This window comes from Rhea americana, unplaced genomic scaffold (genome assembly GCF_003343005.1).
Source record: "Rhea americana isolate MKP2758 unplaced genomic scaffold, rheAme1 scaffold_154, whole genome shotgun sequence".
NCBI lineage: Eukaryota > Metazoa > Chordata > Aves > Rheiformes > Rheidae > Rhea > Rhea americana.
The window spans coordinates 1,685,735-1,701,092 of record NW_028185639.1 but is presented as its reverse complement, the minus strand read 5'-3'; the positions used below and the strand labels follow the sequence as shown (position 1 = coordinate 1,701,092).

The window sequence follows — 15,358 nt, the reverse complement described above, 5'->3', positions numbered from 1 at the left end:
CTTCCAAACAGAAGTAGTTTATGTTCTTAGGAGAGGTCTAACTTTAAGGCAGACACAGAATTTGGAAGTATCTGTAGGATGAAATTGCTAAATTAACTTAGGAGTATTTCTCTATATAACACAACCCTCAAATTAGTAAATATAGAACAAATGAAAACTCTTTGTGCGTGCGTGTCATACGCAGAGATACAGACATAAAGTTAAGAATTGGGCTCCCATGAGGCTAGACATGCAGCCTCATAAAAAGCAAAACGAAAAAACCTCTGATCCAGCATCAAGGGAGTTAACGGTTAAATTACTTAATTGGATTTTTAAAAAATCATTTCTTTCCACGTATCTTTTAGTTTAATTTTGGAGACTGTTCTTGATTACAACCAACTTCTCTGGTTTATTACAAGCCAACTTTTCTTTCTTTTCCATTTCCACCTCTTGCTTTCTGTTTCATCATGTGAGCCCGCTGTGGACCTCTGTTAATCTGAAGTTATTAGCTGGCTTCTCCTAAAATTTGGAGCATTGAAGCTGATTTATTACAGCAGTAAGTTTCTTTGTAGAAACAGTGTATTTCTTTACTGACTGAATTCTATTTCTGATTACTAAAGGTTTCAGTCTCCTCTTATGGAGAGATCTTTAATTGTAAGGCTCAACAAACCTTATTGCTGCAGTGCCAAAACATATGGTGCATACATAAAAAATGAAACAATTTTTCACACTGTTTCAAGTGAACTGAGGCTGACAATAGCCGAACTTTTAGTTTCTCCTGAGCAAAATAGATCACCAGCTTTCAATTTTAAATGGAAGAAATAGCAAAGCTGCCCCAGACTACTTGTTTGCAATGAGTTTAAGTTAAGCAGACTTGTTTTTAAGAACTTTTTTATTTGATGGGAGAGTTTTTCCATCAAAACTTGTCTATCAGCTGTAGTTAAGAGGGAAGGAGTTGCATCTGAAGCGCTGATAGGACTCTGGCACTGCTCCCTTTGCTGAAAGAGCCATTAATGCAGACATCAAAAGAAGGTGCAGAAATGCTGAGGAGGAGCTAGGCTGCAGTCGAAATATCTGAAAGGAAAAATGCAAGGCAGCGTATCTGAAGTTACTGCACYTGGTGGGTTTGAGGATGAGTGGTGTCCTGCACTGTAACTGCAACTCAGCTGTTGCAAGAGCAGTTACTGAAGTTGGTTTTTGGAACGAGTATTGGTTAAAGTTGGCCAATCTAGAGTGCAAATTATTCAGTACTGTGCGAATTTCACCTTTTGTATGGTTGAGGGTGGAGGTGTGTGAAGTGGAGTTAATGAGACTATAGTTCACTGGCATTTCAGAGATTTTGCAAAAAACGCCTGTTTTGTATGACCTGGAATTCAGATTTTTCAGCAAAAAGAGAAGTCAAAACTTCATTTTGCATCAAGCATTTCATTTTGTTTTTTTTTTTAATCTTCTTCCCTTTTGAAAGTAAAATCAAAAAGAGGTTTTATTATATAGAAAAGCATTCTCATGTTCAGTTTTGAAAACATTGCAACGGAACAGATTTTTCCTCTTCCTTACACACCATAAAAATGAATCTAAACTGAGAAAATGTGTTATATGCTTTGTTATAGGCAAATCTATGATTTTTGTTAAATTTGTTTAAAACTATTTATTTAGCTTTATTAAGGAATATATTCATAACTTCTGCTTTTTATTCACTTTAGGTTTTTTAATAGCTGCAGCCTAGTGTTAAACACAATACAGCCTAAATATTTTACAAGGTACCTAAAGTCATCCATTTATCATTTATAACGTATGTTGCAAAAACAGTAAGTAACATTTAGCAGATGTTTATTGCTAATGTTATATTACTATAAAAGTGTACTATAAAGATGTTACTCTTTTTGGTAGATCAATTTCAGTTACTTGAAATAAAATTTCCTAAGCTATAGAAATGAAATAAAATGAAAGGCTGAAGTAAAAGTGCAATCTGTCAGCTTCGTTAGACATGGAAGTTGATTCTGTATTTAATTAAACTTACTTTCTAATGCGAAATACCATGCATTTGAGGTATTCAAGACTGTCCTCATACATTTTAGTGGTAATTTTCACTATCTGAGTGCCCACTGGAATCTGTCTGGTTTTGAATACTGAGACAGGAGAATCTACATTAAAAAAAAAAGCCAAACACTTTCACTTGCATTTGGGAAGTCAGAGAGGGATGAATCGTGTTTATAAAATAACTAGGGAACACTCACTGAAACTAGTTTTTGAGTTTCAAACAGATGGAAGAAAATACTTCATGCTTAGGTAGTGAACCTCGGGAACGCACTGCCACGGGACGCGGCAGCGGCGGGTCAGGCGAGCGTGTGCCCAGCAGGTCCGCGTGCGGACACGGCAGGGTCGGGCAGGACGGGCCGTACCCTCGCCCCTCCTTCTGCCAGGGCTGTCGATGCTGGGTAAGGGACCCGGGACAGCATGTGGCCAGGCTCACTCTTCCTAAATAGCACTGCTTCTGCCCCTGGAAAGACAGGATTTGGTAGGCTAGTGGCAAGGACAGTCGCGTGCGGAGGGGGCCCAAGCTAACGCGCTTTGCTTGAGTATCCTGTGCTGCAAGAAACAGAGCACTAGGTGGGCTGCTGGTCTGACCTGGATGCATGTTCTTATGCTCTTAATTACTTCTGTTTCCAAGGCACACTGCTGCTTTCCACAGAAGTTGAAGTTCCCCAAGGCGTTTCTCACTTTGCTRTTTCTTCAGTTTGAGGTTGATGGAGCTGCGTGAGTTTTTCACTTCTCACCCTATCTGAAAGTCTTAAAGACAGTATTTGCAAGTGTTACTACTCATTCGTGGACAGACCCACAGATGTTACTGATGTACTCTGCTTCTTTGTACTTGCTTTCACTGCCACATAGATGTGTTGTTTGAATGTTTGCCACCACATTGATGGTATCTCTGTCCTCCCTCGGGCTGCTTTGATCTTCAAGTGCTGCACCAAGGCCGTTCCTGACCTGCTCACTCTTGCTGACCTTAGCGCTCTCTCTGCTTCTCTTCCGATGCTTTTAACCTTCTCTCTGCATACCTAATGCTTCCTTCCTCTGTTAGCACAGTGCTTGCTCGAGGGTTCCTAGCTTCGCTGTGCTTCCCAGCAGGCCTGCTCGTCTCTGCAGCTTCATCCTCGGACWGCCGCGAGGCGCCCTGCCACGTCTCCCTTCTCCCCGGCCGTGCTTGGTGCTGCAGCCGTTCCGTGTCGCGCGCTGTGGATCGAGCTGGGCGCGCTGATGTCAGGCTGACAGGACGAGCTGCTCCCCGTGATTTGTGTGGTTAGAGCACTTAGGCTGGAGGTCCGCGTCCGATTCTCTCCGTTTCCCGAGGGAATGTGGCGCTCTCCGCCCCACACCGCMGTCCTCGTGCCGAGGCCCAGGTTTGGTTCTGTACCTGAGGGTGCTCAGCGGTGGAACGGCCCCAGCGTGCGGGAGACARCTCAACCACCGCAGACCAGGGGGCGGGCAGGAGGAGTGCGACTTCTCTAGCAATTCAGGCACTTGCCTGGGAGACAAACCCAGGTTTCAGCGCCTGCCCTGAGCTTTATATTCTGAATCCAGGAGTTTGGTGTGCAGTGTGTAAAAGTTAGCTATTGCAATGTTCACTAGCTGGGCGGTTGAGTTTCCTTCCAATCAACATGTCTGTTCCTCTAACACCACCTTGTTTTGTGCATAGCTTGTGTCCCTACGTGCGGCTTTGCTGTCTGAGATGATAGAATCAGATTCTATTCAGTAGTTAGGAAAGAGATGGACAGTGAAGAGCCTTTCTGCCTGTTCCCTGGTTAGCTCTTTCAGGCATGTGTGCGTCCTTTTATAGAGGCCTTTTCTGCAAACACTTTATATGAAAAATGTAAAACTATCACTTGCTGCAAACGAATGTAATGATGGCTRCACATGTTCTAAAAACTTGGTCCTGCTTTGATCCAGACTAAAACTGAGCGGGATCAGGCCCTTTATTTCTACCATATTAGTAAATTTTCCCATTTGTTGCCTGTGAAAACCCATCCAATAAACGTATCCTCATAGATGGCCTGGCTTTAGGGCAGACCAAGGACAGTAGTAGAACATCACTGACTGTGGCACAGAACTGTAGCTGTGCTCTGAGAGGTGAGAAGGCAGCTGAGAAGRGAAATTTTGTTACTTCTTTTTTCCTTGTGCGGCTGGAAAAAAGAATCAAGCTTTGTAATTATGATAGAACTGTCCCAGAATTAAATGGTTCAAATAACCTTCCTGATCCTCCTGTTCTATTCTGGGAGAAAGAGCAGAGGGAGATAAAGAAAAAATAATTACTAGTGCCGTGAAATGAAAAGCGGTGATTATACTGTAAAGCAGGCCCCGCAGCCATGTGTCTGAGCTGGCAGTGGATGTGGAAGTGCATCAGAGAATCATAGCCCAACCCCATTTGGGGTTCAGCCTACTCCCGTTTCTRCTGTTTTGCCACCAGTATAATCTCTATTGATTTCAATAGTGTATGGAAGTTCTGGTGCTGTTACTGCGAGTGGATACCTCAGAGCAGAGTCATGCCCACGGCCCATTTCTGCGAGTCTTGTTCTCTCTGTGCTGGATCCTTGCAGAGCCTGGCTGCTTGCRCTAAGCAAGCCCGGAGTAATGTCACAGACCAAAATGAGATTACCTTTGCACAGCCCTGGCCTGTATGCGAGCAGACTTAAATAATTCAGCRTGGAAGATTCGCTCTAGGCCTTTTGCTGTGCCCATTAAGCAGTCTTTGCCTGTAAATGGAAAGGCACAGATGGGTGTCGGACTGACTCAGGAGGCTGTGCTTATGTGAAGCGTGGGAGTGCTCAGAAGATGACGGAGAAYACCCTTTCGCTCAGCTGTCTAGAAGGGCAGTGCTCAGGTCATCACAGTCGCGTGGATTTAATGTAATGTTTGGCGCTCAGTCTATACTCCGTTCCTAAGGAGCSTGTGTGCACGCTTTGCTCTTCCCACACTTTGATGTTGCCCCTAGCCTGGGCCACCTAGCTTTATCCATCCTGCTCTCTGCGGGGGGATTGACATTCCCAAACTTCGCGCGTGYGCCTGCTCAGCGGCAGAGGAGGCTGCGGGGTGAGTACAGCTAAGTTAYAGCAGACCAAATCGCACGTCAGATTGAACAAGAATACCTTATTTCTCCAGTCCTTACTCTCTGCTTTTTTCAACATCTTAAACCTCTGCACTACAGACCTGGCAGAAGTACTGGAAGTTCCTTTTTTTTCAGAATGCTCAGTTAAAATAGGAAGTATACAGTAAAAACTCTTCCAAACAAAATTTTACCTTCCAGTATTACTGCTGTGAAGGCAGAGACTTATTTTCTCTACCACATCAGTCTTTCCTTGGAGAATCTTTGTGCTTCCAAACCTGTATGTCAATATTAGCATCTGAAATGAGTATCTGCACCAGGAGATATATTTCAGGTTTGTTGCAATGGCATTTTCAAGGAAGTGAAATAAAAGCGGTAGGTTCCTGTCATACCTCAGAGGGCTGTAATTAGCAATCCTKCTGGTTCCAGGTGGGATGATATGGTCAGACAGCTTCAGTGTTCCTGCTCTGCTCCAAACTAGGTGCTTTGGAAGAGCTTGTTTATTTGCCAGTGAGATTTTTTTTCCAAATGCGTACAAAGCTTTCCCTCACAAATTTGATTTGATCTGTCTGCCCTGTAAGGTTGCGGTTACTGTTCGTGGGACTAGATGAACTTTCATCCAAAATGGAATACAGCTACCTTTATTCCATGTAGCAACTTGATACGCTTTTCTCCYGACTCAGCCTCCTAGTGCAGAAAGATCCCCCCAGTTCTTCCCTTTTGGGTCAGTGACGAGGACGTGACCCGAGTTCGTGCGATGGGTTTGTTGAAACCTGTCGGCTTGGTCCCTAGAGCCGCAGGCTCGCTCTGCCAGCTCACCGTGGCAGAATTCCTGAAGACTGCCACCTTCACCRCGTTTGGTCTACTTCTGTCCTTAGGTTTGCTCACTCCAGGTGGCTGGAGACTGAGCAGTGACCGAGTTTTTGTGCTTTTATCTCCGACTTTGGCTTATTCCCATGTAGACCTTTGGGGTTAGTTGTGGCTGTTTGTGGCAGGCAGGCTGTCTGATCTGCTGAGGACAGGAACACGTGTGGTTTGAGGCAGATGTGCTTGCCAGGGAACCAGCAGGCTCCAGAGGAGCTGAGAAGAGCTGCTGGGGTGGCAGCAGGCATGCAGCCAAAACACGCGTCGGGGTGCCTGTTGTGTGGGTGTCCCACCCAACGCACTGCGTGGCTCCAGCAGCGGGCACAGGTTCAGGTTTTCTCTGAGTGCGTCCCCCAGATCACTGTCTTGCCTGGAGTAAGGCCCTCAGCTGATGCTGCCACTGAGTTTCCTGTGTTTGGGGGTCGTGCGAGGGCCTGCGGTAGCTGTTCTTGCTTTTGCAGGGCTTTTTATGTCCCCTGTTAGTTCTGCGAAACAGGAAATAGAGAGCTCGGGCCACGTTTGCCGCTTACCTGCCCCAGCAGAGGTTGTACGAGCTACGGCCGAGCTGGGGAGATGCTGAGGCRGGGGCATTTCCACTCAGTGTTAACACCGCTTTGTGCTGCCAGGGAGCGGAGAAGGAWTCCTAGAATAAATCAGAACTGACTGCTCAGTCTTCTCCCAAATAATGTCTGGCAGCGAAAGGGCTGTCTCAGTATGCTTGAGTCTTGCCAAATCATTCTGTCTTAGCTGAGACTCTGGTGCTGAATCTCCTTGTCTCCTTAATATATGAAAATTTGTATTGTTTTTGCCTTCTAGAATGTATTTTATATAAAACTGTGATATGTAGAACATGAATTCTACCTGCTTCAAGTGCTATGACAACACTGAGCATTGCAGACTTGGTGCTTGGCAGGAGCAAAGCCCCGTGGTTGCTGCTTGGTTACAGTGGTGGAAGGTGCTCTGTGTAGATGGGTTGCAGAGTATGGGATAGGCAAAACTGCAGTCTGCATCTTTTCTCCTCCTTCATAATGAGGGTGAAGCCRCATCCAATCTTGTGCAGAGGAAGAGGGATAGCGAGTGGGTGATAGAGCGTTAGCAGCCAGAGGAATATCTGAGACCTGACCCAAAGAGCTGAAGCAGTAACAGTTGGGTAAATACCTTCAACACGATCGTTTTAAATGCTTGACGAGGACCGGGCCTCAACTGATGTGAAGCAAGGTTGGTCCGCACTCATCTGCACGAGTGGAAGATCCAGCTCAGCTGTCAGGTGTTTTCTCTGCTCTGCTGCAAAAAGTGAAGTGATGCCTCTGAGGCAGTGGTCTGAGCCCCCGGTGGAACTGGTGCTGCTGTGGTTACGAGGCGTTGTCGTCACCTGCAGCGGAGGGGCTCTCCTCTGGAGCATCTCCCACGGAGCTTGCCACCAGCCCTCTGCATAGTCCTGGGAAGCACTTCTGCCCCACAGAAGTAGATAAATAGCATTGCTATCCCCCGTTCCAGAGACGAGGCTCCGTTTTGAATGCGGAGGTAGGAAGCCTTGGGCTTTGTCCTTCTAGGCAGTCTGAAGACGGTAGAAGCAATCCTTTGTGTGGTGCTGCTTTATTTGTTAGCTGAAAACTAGAGACGCTGTTACACACTGCTGCTCTTCAGCCTGGTGCGAGACTGGAAAATGCTTGTCTCATTATGCAGATTCCTGGTCTGAAAGAGTGGTCTCCCCGGGGTCGGGAGGTCCAGAGAGGCAGTTGTGGCCATAGCTGAAGCCCCGCGGTGTGCAGCCAGGTAATGGCCGTGTGTAGCAGACGGACCACGACAAACTGGATGTGCCTAGTTATGCTGCCTTACGCTCTTAGCATCCGTGGCCTCTTTCGTTTCTCACTCACTGCAAAGTGTTCTTTTGTGTTCCCTCATTCTCCTCATCTTTTACCTTTTTATTATTTTTTCCCCATGTTCGTTCTTAGCTGCATATATTCTTGGTCTTCCAATTTCTCTCTCTTGCCAGCTGTTCTCTTTTCTCTTGCCATTTCGTTTTGCCTGTTTCCTGGCATTAGCACGAAAAGGCTGCCTGTTTGTGTGCTCTGTGCGCRGCACTTCCAGCCTTTGATCCGCTGCGTGCTTTGTATTGTGGTGTGCCAGCGTGAGGAGAAAAGGTGCTGCGGTCTCCTTCTCGTGGCCCTGTTCGTCGCTGTTAGGGTCTCATTTGACAGCAGGTATGGGCACCTGAGATCTGCTATGCCATTTGCTTAACTGCGGCACCAAGCTCTTAATGTGATACGCAGTCACAGCTAAGGAATATTTTCCTTTTATTGTGTTTTAAGAATGAACAATTAGCATTTGCTTTACAGTAATAATAATAATCATTAAGAATAATAACTCCATATGTAGATTTTAAGTAGTGTTTTTAACATAAAGACGAATGCATACTTTCAGCAGTGTACAATGGAGAAAATAACACTTTAGGTGCAAGCCACAGAATACCTAAATACCATAGATTGCCTAAATAACATTTACCAACCATCACATCTTCATCTGAACGTTATGCCAATCTAGAGAAAGTACCTTCAAAATAATTAGTATCTTGCTTCACTAAATAGCCTCCTTGTGTTGAGTGGATCGTTTTTGCTAATAATACAGGAAGGTCTCCAAATGTTAGAATTTAAAAATAATAACCTAGCCAGTACAGAACAAAAACCCCCAGAAGATACAAAGGAATAAACTGTTACATAATGAAAACTGTGAGTGCTAAGAGTCCTGACTGCAAAAGCAACCCACACGTGGGGAAAGCTTCCAGCTGACTCCCAAATTCATCTGAAGTCAGGCAAGATCTGTTGCTGTAGTTGAATCACAGAACCACGGAAGGGCTGAGGCCGGCAGGCACCACTGGAGATGGTCTGCTCCAAGCACTGCCCAAGCAGAGTCAGCTGGAGCAGATTTTTCCAGGACCGTGTCCAGTCGGGTTTGAACATCTCCACGGTGGAGATGTCGCAGCCTGTCTGGACAACCCTGTTCTGCAGGGTGCTGTCTCTTTTCTTCTGGATTTGGAGAGRGGAGGATGTGAGCTTGGGGTCAGTTCCTTGTGGCTGAGGTCGGACTGGAAAAAGTGCCCCCATCATTCATAAAGTGACCCATCTGTTGCAGTTTTTCCTTCTTTTTTAAGAAAAAAGCTTAAAGGTTAAGGGTTTTTTTGAAGCTGCTTAGTAGTTGTTTAACAAGCAACACCAACATAAAATGCATCGTTTACCAAAATAAGAGTTTTGCAGCGAGGCAGTACCGTTCTGGACGTGTAGGAGCACCAAGAAACGAAAATGTCTTCGGTAGTGACCTCTGGGCGTTAGTCGCTCGTTTCGTGGCGGGTCACTCGGRAGGACGTTGGTCGTGTTACGTGGTGCTCACCCTTCTGTAACGAGCGTCAGAAAGAAGGCCTTTCCCCGGGCCGGGAGGCGGGTTGTCGTGAGCGCAGCCGGCCTTCTGCGTCCGCTCGTGTGCACGCGCGGGGTCGCGGGCCCCTGGGTTTTTGGGCGAGACCGCTGCGAACTCCTTTAGTGCTCGTTAATCTGCCTCCACGGAGAGCTCGACTGAGTTGTTAATGAATAGCCACTGCGCTCCTTTGGGATGTTATTACAAAGTAACAGAGGTTTTCTAACATAAATAACATTTGTAAAGCATACAGCAAGAAGCCGAAAAGGTGTTTTATTTTTCACAGGGTTCGCTAGTGCCTCCTGAGTTCGTTGATGAAGAATCAGATGAATGTAATACAGTTGTACAAATTAGGAAKGGTTTCTGGCCAATGCAAACATTATTCTACCTAGTGTCAATAACTCAGTCTTCCTGAAATGACTTAGCAGTTGGTTTGCATAGTATGTTTGATTCCTTAGAGAGGCATAGAGATTCATTTTTAATCACACAATAACTCACTGTTTTTACATGATTTCAAAGTTACTTCTTAATAGTATGTTTGAATCCTTAGTGCCTAAAGGGGGTCATTTAGAGCCCTGGGCTTGTATTATACCTTTAATTTCTTTTGTTATCTACCAGCATTCCCTGAATTCCTGGGTAGTTAATGCTCACTTCGAGTTTCCTGTCAGTCACACTATACTGTATTTCCATTTTTCTTAGCCGTGTAATCTTCTCTGCRGATATGAATAGGCAAAACAGATCAGCCATACATGCTGGAGACCAAACGTTTTGCTTGTGCTTTTTTTTCAGTGGTACAAAGGAAAGCCGTGGTTTCTTGCGCAGTGTGGAGCCACCCGGCTACAGCAAGGTTGATGCCTTGCTGCAGACAGCTGTAAGGCCGCTGGAAAGGGAAGAACAGAGCAGAAGGGTTTCAGATTTGGAGAGGACTGRTGTTACTGTTCCCTGTTGTTTTTCTGCTCCCCTGTCTTCAGATGCTTCCAGATTTTTCCCTATCTAAGTGACTTTTACCTCATCTCTAATCTCACTTCAAGTTTTCCTGATCTTTCCACTTCATTCGGATTCATTTTCCAATTCAAAAGCTTTTGATACTGAATCCTTCCTGTCTCTCCTGTTGTCCTACTTCTCTCTCCCCCTATTTTTAGCAGGCTCACCGCTTTCTTTGGGAATCTTCTGTGAGTTTTCATTTGCAGTGATACCTATATTTTCCTTATAGGATCTTTCTACACTAATTCCCTGGTCTGTCTCACAGCCACATGCCAGCCCTTCTCCTTGCTCTTAAATATTTTCTGAATCACGACATCTGCTAATCCTGCTCTGGTTTSTTTTCATCATCCTTTGATTTTATGACCGTTTTGATCTCATTCCAACGACCCTGTGTTCTCCCGCGGGCTGTCTGCCATGTGGATGCAAACTGGCCGTCTTCTCTCTGCGTCTCTCCGGTGGCTCGCAGCTTTGGAGAAGTGGTCTTTTCTTTCTGGCTGCAACAGATGCATGTCATGACTTTTAAGTCTAGACTGTAGCTCTCTTTCTGTTAGTTGAAAGTCTGGGYGTTTTGTGGCAGCAAACTTGTGGTTGTTGTGGCTTGGTGTTAATGTCCCTACATCAATTACAGTGACGCTTTCTTCCAGTGTTAGACTGCAGTGGTATAATAATAGGTAGAAAAATGCTAATAATTACACCACCATATAGGAATGCATTCATAGAAAGAGAAACCCGATCGTACCAAACTGGCCTTAAAAATTTGCTGTTGTAAGGCTTGAAAAAGGGTTTCTTAGGTCTTTAGTGTTGTAGACAGTTGTTCTTAGAGTTAAAAGTTATGCTGGCACCTTTATTTTCATTGATGAAGCTGGAAAAACATGCAGATAAATAAAGAGTGGAAGATTCRTTTGATCTTTAACATTTCATTTTAGTTTTCAGTCTTTCCCAAATTTGAGGATGTTGGATGCCGAGTGTAGTAACTGCATCTGTTGTTTTGCTGCTGTCAGGCATTAACACCAGGCCCTGATGTTGGAATGTCACTGACTGTCCATTATCTAGCTGAAGTTTTATTATACTTTTATCTTGCCATACTTTTAACTGTTTTGTAAATAAATACAGAATAAACAGAAAAATAAGAAAATGTTCACAATTTTAGGATAGTAAAGAGACAACAAACTCACACGTTATGATGCAACATGCTCATCCTTTTGTACAAACGTTACTGGTATAAAAGGATACTAGTCTTYGTTCTCTTCGTTTTACTGGGAAAGAGAAGCTGTGGATGCAGTCGTCTTTAAGATGTAATACATTTGTGAGCGCAATGAGGTCGTAATTACATAGCTGTCACTGCAGCACCGGGCACGCTCTTGGGAGGCGGGCTGGGGTGGAATGCGTGGAGTTTGGTGAAGTTCAGCAGGGCATACAACCCCGTCATCCTGCTTTTCCTGCGTTCCTTGAGATAAAAACAAAAACAGCCTGAAGTAAGCAAATCCAGATCATGATGTTTATCTTCATTTGTRATTCATGGTTTGTTATTTGATGTCGGCCAAGTCTCTCTCCTGGTAAATACTAAGGCTTCGTGTCCTGCAGCTCCACTTAACTGCGGAGGTAACGTATTGACAGCGAGCTGTTGGAGGAGTCCCTGGGAATACCTCACTGGGGTGTTTGATGAGGAGCTGCGTATTTTGCTAGCAAAATACCCATTGGGGTGTTCCGACACAGCAGACGGTGCGGGCTGCAGTGCTACCAACAAGTTAGTGTGGCTACATTACTGTGCAACGCTCCTTTCATTTATAATTTATAAAATACYTTCTGGCTCCCTCTCCCCCTCCTCCAGGTTCCTTTGGTTCAACCTCAAGCCAAAACCATTATTGTACTTACAGACTGCGGCTGTCAAAACTGTGCCACAGTGAAGTCAAAGTGGTGGGTGTCTATGTCCTGTGAACAGGCAACAGCTGTCATCTCCCTGCTCGCTGCGAGTGTGTCATGAAGTTCCTCATAGCGCTYATGACTCAGGCTCGTACAAGTCACCCCAAAATAATAAGCCATTCTAGCTGTTGGTGAAAGACAGCTTTCTCATAAAAAGCGGAGTCTCTGGAGCGTRCAGCATTGTTCCAGGCAGCTTCAGGTTTCCTGTTTTAGGGACAAGCACGTGTTCTGTAGCAGCATGTTGTCGATTTTAGAAATTCAAATATATTGTGTTCAGAAAGYAATACGCTGCTACGATTTTTTCCCCAAAATGTTGAAATTTGCTCGTTTCTTTTTTTCTTTTTTCTTTTTTTATTGGAATGAATTACTAATTCCTAAAGGAAATACAGCAGCTGGGGAAAAAAAAGTCAGTGCTTGTTCACTTAACATCTTCTGAACTTCAGATCAGCAGAGCTGTGCATTTAATTTATTAAAAATGACATCTTTGCAGATTGGTTTTAGGGGCTGGTGAATATTCATATCTGCATTTTTTTCGTGACTGTGGACTAGAGCATGCTTTCTAGATCGTTTGTAGTCATGGATACATTAAAATTGCATTTTTTTTGTTTTCTAAGTGACAATGCTGTTTTACACAAGATTTCAAGCAGTATAATAAAGAATTACGGAAAATTGCCGTACGGAAGTGATGCTAGAAGCTCCCACACCATGAGCGTTTGCGTAGGGTTTAATCGCCAAAGAAACCTTGTGCTTTAAACCTGCTCATTGCAACTGGGTTTCCTCCTGGAATATCTCTTAGTGACGGAAGTTCACTAATGGATTTGTTGGCCTGTGGAAAAATGGGATCYGTTGCCCGAAGCACTTTGGAGTTGCCTGCGAGGAGATCCCCGTGTGAAGCCTCACGGGCTTCGGCTTCGGGCTTGCGCGTCCGCCTGCGAGGCGCTCGAGCGATGCCGGAGTGGGGATTATCTCCGTACTGATACAAATAGACCTGTCAGTGGGACTTTTTGTTGGAGACTGATACGAGAGAGACTAGATCGCTGCAGCCCTTCAGCGGATATACGTTGTCCGCTCCGGCCCGGGGGCTCGCTCCTGCTTCTGTTCCCTTGGTGCCCAGCCGCCCGGGGGGTCTCCTTATAGATGCAAGATCTTTGTACTATGACATGTACAAATTTAAATTCTTTTTTCTTTATCTTGTAGTGAACTTTGACCACTTCCAGATTCTCCGAGCAATYGGGAAGGGAAGCTTTGGCAAGGTAGGCTTGAATATTTAGTTTTGAGTTTGCTTATATGTTTTATCAGGACTAAGCTGTTATGTACTTACCGTTTATTGTAACAGTAATGGTGCTGCAAAAAATCATTTTTGTTGTCATATGATGGCTGCTGAGTAAGACAGGCAAAATGTACTCAGGAAAATACTTTGTTGCCATTTGGCATTGTTTTAATTCTTGGTATGGTGGGAAATGGCTGCATTTTCAACTGCCAGGACAACTGCGAACATTTCATGGGAAATATATGCATCATGTTTGCTGTTTCCTAAATGGGTTTACTGATTGTGATTGGTCACAGTAAGTCTAAAAAGTGCTGGATGTTGTTCTGGGTGATCRACTGAACTGAGACGATGTGGTCAAGAAGATCCTGTGAAGCCCTGAGCTGTTCTCCCACTGAGAAATGCATTGCTCTGGGGAGGGGTTTTGATTTTTTTTTAAGTAATTTTTTTGCCAAGTAGTGTGTGGGAGAAGATGGGAGATGTCCAAAAAGATGGATGGCTCTGGAAATTAGTTGTTGGTTAATTGCCAAGTTCGTATTCCTTTCTCATTCCTCTATTTACTGACTTTCTTGCTCTCTTCCTGTTTAAGCAACAGTTTAAGCAACTTTTGTCATGAAATTTGAGTTTTATACTGTTCATTTGCATCRCAAGCCCAAAGCTCCATGTGTATATGTGTGGGCATGTGTATATGGCCTTGAATTCAGGACATGCTCCTCTATGACTTCCTTGCGTTGCTATTCTTCGGTATTTCTTCCATCATCTGCRTTTTACTGTGTCCTCCCAGCAAGTCGCCTCCACCTCTCTGAGGCATCTACACCCAGCGGACAGGAATGGTATGAGCAATAGCTGTGGTCGTGATTCATGAAAATTGTTGAATTTGGTTACCATAATCTTCTCATGTGACAGTTTGTTGKTGTGGGCTTTGTGCCAGAACTGAATGTTATGATGTGACAGGATGGGGCATAGAAATGGGCCTTTGAAATTGTGTAAAATGCAAAATATCAAACTTGTAAAATAGCACAGACTGCTTTAGAGGTTGGTGCAAACGCCTTCTTATCTGCACACAGTACTAAAATAAACTTAAAAAGAAGTTGAACAATCAGAAGAAAGCTGTATCCTCTCGCTTTTCTTTCTGCTGATCTGTCCAGCTTGGCCAGATCCTGCCTGTCTGATTTTGGTGAGCAGCTCATTCAGTGAGGGTCGCTGAGACACACAGCCCAGCGCTGTCCACAGCGCGTGAGACTCCGAATCTGGCCCAGGAGATGAAACATCCTGTTGCCCCCGCAACAAGGGAGAGTCTCCTGGAAGTGCCGCTGCTAGAACGGGAACTCTCRGTGTCTTGTGGCTTCTGCTGGTTGTGAAGGACCAAAAAGCCAGCACAAAACCTTACCAAAAAGTATCATGTGACATTTTTTCAACCTCATATGAGATGGCTCATCCTTCCAAATGTAAACTTTCCAAAAGAAGGAGATTGAGCCTGGTGTGTTGCAGCACCAGGTGCTGGAAAACTAATTAATTCCAGTTAAAATATGAAAAGGAAAAAATCTTTATCCCAAGACAGGACTTTTTTGGCTTTGAAGAGAGCTGCTTCTCGTAGCTGCTTCCTTTTCTACCTGTTTATGTTAACAACAGGTTAAGTCTAGCACCTAGTGGTCCAGCAGCCATCAAAATTGTGAGTAGTTTCAACAAACTGCTGAAATGAGTCATCAGTCGTCTTTCTGGATAATTATATCACTATGCTGAATTTTCTTTAATACTGAGAAAAGCAATTTTACATTTACAAAGTCTTCTACAACTGACATTTAATTATGGAAAATGAAGAACTACCT

At 44.5% G+C, this 15,358-nt stretch overlaps 1 protein-coding gene across 1 annotated transcript in view; it reads left to right on the top strand.

The window, feature by feature from the left end:
• The window catches only part of STK32C (serine/threonine kinase 32C), an 86,375-nt gene that overhangs the window by 21,485 nt on the left and 49,532 nt on the right, over window positions 1-15,358 (top strand). Inside the window, exon 2 of the mRNA XM_085299780.1 lies at window positions 13,460-13,515. The gene's annotated coding sequence lies outside the window, so the exon portion shown is untranslated. The remainder of the gene's footprint in view (window positions 1-13,459; window positions 13,516-15,358) is intronic.